Raw genomic sequence first — 6,623 nt, forward strand, 5'->3', positions numbered from 1 at the left:
AAAAAAAATGGCTCAGGTTTGGGAATTTCCCTCACATCCTCAGCCATGAAGACCAATGCAAAGAATTCATTTAGTTTCTCTGCAATGGCCTTATCATTCTTCAGTGCTCCTTTAGCATCTTGATCATCCAGTGGCCTCACTGGTTGTTTAGCAGGCTTCCTGTTTCTGATATACTTAAAAAAAAATTTTTTTTTCCTATTACTTTTTGAATCTTTGTCTAGCTGTTCTGAAAATTCTTGTTTGGCCTTCCTAATTATATGTTTACGCTTCACTTGCCAGAGTTTATGCTCCTTCTGTTTTCCTCACTAGGATTTAAGTTCCACTTTTAAAAGGATGCCTTTTTGTTCAGCATATATACATTTATATATACTTCATGTGCAAATATATAACATATTCTAATATTAAATGGAACAATTTCATTCTAGTTGTATTGTGAATTGAAGTCATTCAGGTTTCCCATCTAGTGAGTGATTGGCATGAAAACCTTACCCAGAAAAGGGAAATTCTGGGAAACCTCACCCAGCAGCTGGAGTTTCTCCAAATGCAGAACCTAAACCTTTCGGAGACTGTGCAGCAACTGGCAAGCTACAGAGGTAACTTTTTTCCTAGAGAGTGCTTGTTGTTAGAGCTGGACAGGAAATTTTTTTTCCATCCCACAAGAGTTTATGAAAAAAAACTTTCCTAGGGATGAAACATTGAAATCTAGAAAATTTTCATGAACCAATAAATTGAAAAAAAATGGATCAGGTCAAATCAAAACATTTTATTTTGATATCACCCTTTTAAAACTGTTCCTTTTAAAAATATAAATTACTAAAATTTGAAAACAAAAAATGAAAGTCTTTATTTAGAAAATGTTGAAATGGAACATTCTGACAATTTCAAGACTTCTTTTCAAAAGATTTTGAATCTTCAGATTTGTCAAAACTGACCCTTTCCTGTGAAAAGTTTTTGTTTTGATAAATCAGCATTGTCCAAAGAAAAAACATTTTGTCAGAAAATTCCTGAGTAGCTCTACTTCTTGAATATATTGATCTCCTCAAGGCAGCCTCTTTCTAGTATGTGTTAATGAAAACCTTAGTGTGAGCATCACTGATCTCTACTGGATGTGAGCAAAACTCCTCAGCTGTTTTAATAGACCCTATGCTGGTGATTTTTCTATCACTTATTCAGTATGGGCTTGGTCTTTTCATGAAGGAAAATCTGAGTTTGTTAGGTTTTCATATACATATTGCAACCATATACTATCAGTCTACATCACTTTTATTTTACAATAAAAAAAGGGAAGCAGGGGAGCAGACTGAACAAAAGTTTCTCTGGTAATCCCCTCTGTAATAGGCTGTCTCTAAATTGAACACAAAATAGCAGCAGTCTCCTAGAAAGAAAATCAAAATAAATCAGATCATAAAGGTTCAATATTCCACATTGTTCCATCCTAATTACCATCCGGCATGAAGTCCTGAGAAGCCAGGGTATACACTGGCAACTATGACATTCCTAGTTAGCTATGGATTTGTAGCAATACAAAATTGTACTGTGAACTACAGGTGGGTGAACCACTATACAGAAAGAAACAACCATCCCAAAACAAGAGCCAAGTTTCCTGAACCTTTTCTGAGTTCTCCAAATAGTCTTGGGTACCTTTTTCTTTAAAAATAAATAAATAAATAAATAAATAACAATTCCTGCATCCATTTGTAAACCAGAATTGGACCTCCCAAATTACCACAAGAGAAAGAGTGTTTTCATTATTGTATTGCTATCCCAACCAGATGCAGGAATTTTGCAAATTTATTTGGTTTGGAGCAGGGCCACCCTGACAGTAGTGGGAGAGGGGGGCAAGTGCGGATATTTGCCGCAGGCCCTGGGCCCTTCAGGGGCCTGCACGAGAATATAGGATTCTCTAGTATTGCAACATTTTTTTTTATGGAAGGGGGCCCTGAAGTTGCTTTTCCCCAGGCTCCCTGAATCCTCTGGGCAGCCCTGGGTTGGAACAGTCTGCACGAGGATCAGATAAACAATCCAATATTTTGATTGCTTCTTTCTGACTTCAGTGTTGAACCAGAGTCTCTGTTTGGTGTTCAAGGGGAAATCAGCTAACAAAATGGCATGGCAGAAAGGAATAAACACAGTCACTAACAGTAAAGGCTTCTTCTTAAGGAATAATGGGTCTGATTCTCTGCTGCTTTACTCCTTGTGCCATCATCTGCACCTGTACAAAAAGAGTGCAAAGTGGATATGAAATGCCGCCAAATTAGAATGGTCACACAAGTGTAAATGGCTTCATAATGTGCACGCCTGATGAGAATCAGGCCCAGTGTTTCAAACAAGAAATAAAAATAATAGAGCTACGGAAAATATAAATAAAATAATGGGACAACAGTTCTGTTTGTCGGCAATTTTGAGGTTTCAGATTTTGTTTTCATTCCACACCGGAACAAAAATAAAACCTTATGAATGTTTTCACGAGAATGGAATTGTGTCAATGTCCACTGTCAGGTCAAAACTTGAGCTTTTCAATTAAGGAAGAGGTGTGTACAGCTTGTGGGGTAGGGCACTGAAGTGGGAGACACAGCAGGTTCAATTCCCAGACTGATCTGGGATGAAAAACTCTCCTATGAATTAGGTAGAGTGGGGGCTTAAACCTGGGTCTCCTATATTCCAGGCCATTGGCCTAACCACCAGCCTATATATGAGGGATATGCTCTCAAAAAGCCTTCCTAGTAAAAACGTTGTTGAAACTGCTACATTTTCCCCAGACATTTCAGCTTTGACTAAGCAGCATATTTCAACAAAACTTCAAATGTTCCTACCAGCTCTAAGAAATTAATTCACACACACACACGTGTAAATAGAAAACTCCCATGGTAGGTCTCTGCCCCTGTGTCTTTGACATCCAGCATGCCCAAAGGCTCTCAGGAGCAGCCTTCTCTTATACTCTTCTACAGGCATGAGTGCAGGTTTAAGGGGGAAGATAGAAGATAGGGTAAAGTTAACCCTGTCTTTTCTGGGGAAGAGGTAGTGCTTTGTCACAAAGTCATTGTGCTGATGGATGTACTGGCTCAGCTGAGACATAAAACGAGGCCCTCATTGCTTGTGTGCATTCAAGGTCTCATTTGTGAAAATAGAGATGTTAGCCCTGGTGGATCTGATCAAACTCTAAATGAGTTAGTATTACTAGAGCTGTAGGAAGCTCTTCAATGTTGGTTTTTAAGTGCTCAGCCAAACTCTTGGTGATTTGGCTGACTTAGCTGCAGCTTTAACTATAGAGTGGCTATTGCTGTTCCATTATACAGTTTGTGGAGTGTTTTTGTGATCCTTTAGAGGGAAATCTCTAGATGCTGCCATTGATAAGCATGGTGATATGGTATTTTATTTTCAAGGACATAGATGCAGCCCTTGCCCTGAGAACTGACTACAGCATGGAGAGGACTGTTACTTCCTTTCTATCAAATGGAAAACTTGGCAAGAAAGCAAAGCTCTTTGCTCTTCCCTGGATTCCAGATTTCTTAAGATAGAGAGTAAGGAAGAGCTGGTAATGATTCATTTTTCTATCTACTTTAAGGGTACTTTTTTTTATTTCTAATGTTCAGCTGAGTGGAGAAGAAATTCAGGAGATGGTGCTCAGACTCTGAAATATAGGAACATAGGGCCACATCCTTTTCTGGTGTAAATCAGTGTCGTTCCACTGAACACTGGATTATGCTTATATATACCTATCAAAGGATCCGGCCCATAGGACTTGCCCTACCAGATAAAAGCTTTTCCATGTACTTCCCTATCCCACCTCAAACCAAACTTCAGTAGATCATTTAGAAGTTCTATTTGATATCCATTCTCCAGCCATATTGGAACAGACCGCTGGTCCTATACTTGGCTGGCTTTCCATCTCTTGCCTTATTGCATTAGAAAATTAGTCAGTCTAGTTTGTCATCCTGCTCCCTGACCTCTCAAATCAAAACACCCAGACCATCTCATTTCCTGATCCCTCCAATACCAGATGAAGCAGAATGTAATACATGAAAGCAAACCTGACTGGGAAGGCAAAGATGTTCACTGTGGGGAAAATTCCTCCCAGACTGCCATTGGTGATCAGTTTAAACCCTGAAGCATGTGATTTGATTACTCTTATTTTGGCCAGCCTAACCAGAACACCAGACAAAGCTCATCTCAAGGGCTAAGACTTTTCACTTCCCTCATCACTGCTGTATGCAGAGTTTGATAGAAAGAATTCTTCCTGGCCCATTACATGATCCTGAGAAGTGCTGAGCCCATAGTTACTGAGGGCATTCAGCACCTCACCTTTCCTGGCCTGTGAAATAGAACTAACTGCTGGAACTGGAAAACTCAAGGCAGATTTCCTTGCAAAACAAGCCTTTGTTATAAACACCTGAAACCAATGAGTTTCCTTTCTCTCTGTGCCTCTCTCTCTTTGCAGCTTTCCAGTTCTGACTGGCAGTGGAAAGGATATGATTCAGAGCTTTGCTTATGTTTCCATACAGGGTTTCATAATAAGATCAGCACAGTCTTATAGTTCCTATTCTTTATGGATTGCCTTATCCCGCAAAGGAGCTGATGGATCCTGGTTATGGGAGGATGGCAGAGCTTTCTCCACTGACCTGTAAGTCTCTGCATGGCTAGAAACTGTTCAAATTCTAGGTATGAAGAAGGAAGAAGTGATCCTTAATTATGGACTCACTCACTCACTTACACAACCTCCTTGTCATCCATCACTCACACGCCCACCAGGTACAGACAGACTGTACTTGACAGCTGACTTACCTTAATGCACTTCTAGTTAAAGTTCAAAGGGGTGGCACTGGTTGGGCTTATATAATGTTGATTAGTGATTTTTACCACATGAAACTGGCTGCAGCTGGTTATAAACTCTGACTTTCTATTCCAGGTTTCGGATCCCAGAAGCTAGTTCCAGTCTTTACCCGATCTGTGTGTCAATTCAAGGTGCAAATGTTAACGCTGTGGAGTATGGGTCATACAAGTTCTGCATTTGTGAGAAAGTGGCTAATTCAGTGGGGACTGCCTGACTGGGCTTATCAGACAGACGTGGGGTGCAGATTTCCAGAGAAAGACACATCCTGAAATGCTTCTATATGGAGTTGTCTCTGCCCCTGGGGTTTATGACAAAAAAAAGACAGATGCAGAGTTCAAACTCACTTGTCAAGGTTAATTTTAGGGATCATCAAAATTGCACTTTATCGTCTTCTGGCACACGCTAGCTAGTCCTTTAGATTCACCCTTGAGCCTTCCTCCAGCAGCTCCTTTCCACTCTTCCGCTCTTCTTCACTCAACAGTACTCGACTCACACTCTCCTGTTTCTCACTGAGTCTCACCAGAGCCTAGTCTCAATGCCCAGGGGCTGCTCCAGGCACCAGCACACCAAGCGCGTGCCTGGGGCGGCAAGCCACGGAGGGCACTCTGCTGGTCGCCGCAAGGGCAGCAGGCAGGTTGCTTTTGGTGGCATGCCTGAGGAGGGTCCACTGGTCCCACAGCTTCGGGGGACCTCCTGCAGGTGTGCCACCGAATCCGCAGGACCAGGGACCTCCCGCAGGCAAGCCACTGAAGGCCGCCTGTCTGCCGTGCTTGGGGCGGCAAAATACCTAGAGCCGCCCCTGTCAATGCCTACCTTTTGCTGATACTTGCTTGGAGAAGGAGGTATAGCCTGAGTAACTGACCCAAACATATTACAAAATCAGATAGAAAACAACAGGGAAAGATGTAGAGATATGCTATATGCAGAGAACCTAACACACCAGGTGAGACGGTCCCCCAGTGCTTCCTGCTGATACACCAAAGGGTCAGTCTGTAAGAGGCCAAGTCAATTTCTGTAGAGTACAATCTTTCATTTGAAATAAAATTAAGGGATAGATTTTCCAAGTGAAGTAACTTCAATGAGAGCAGAGTTAGGCCAATCCTGAGTTCTCCTGAATTTAAGAATAAAAACACTCCCTAGGTACTTGGTGCTGTCAACTCTCATCATTTTATTGTGAGTCTGGCAATATTTGATATCTGGCCCTGGCCACTGGAATCAAGAGATTGCAACAGAATCTCAGCTTTAATTAAAAAAAGAATACATTTCTAGCCCTCATGATTACAGAGAAAAGCTTGAAAACATACCCAGAGTTCACTCTAAAGGCTTAGAAACCAGAAAGCAAATACAAAAAACCCAACATTTATTTTAAAAAAATCTCATGGTTTTTGAGCAAATCCCATGATTTTGAAGGCCTGACTCATGACTTTTGAATGCCTGGGGTAGGCAATACCAGTACTAATGAGCTATTTTTGTGTTGCTTCTGGTGATTAATGAAGAAATGCAGTATCCATGCAGGGCAGTTTCTTTGATGTGCATCAGGTTTGCTTAATTGCTTCCCCAAATTCCATTTTCCAGTCTATCTACTATGAGTTTTACATGTATAAATACTGATGGTGATAATTTGTGTAATGTGTGCTTCTAGACAGCCATGGTGCGTGATGCCCTCAAGGATCAGAAATTTGTAAGCAATTTGACTGTGGAAGGTGCTATCACCACAGAGCCTTCCTGTGTGACCCACACACATCTTCAGCTGTTTGAGAGGCTGAGTGGGCAGAGGTGAGACAGAGACATG

The sequence above is a fragment of the Gopherus evgoodei genome, chromosome 1 (genome assembly GCF_007399415.2).
Source record: "Gopherus evgoodei ecotype Sinaloan lineage chromosome 1, rGopEvg1_v1.p, whole genome shotgun sequence".
NCBI classification, from domain to species: Eukaryota; Metazoa; Chordata; order Testudines; family Testudinidae; genus Gopherus; species Gopherus evgoodei.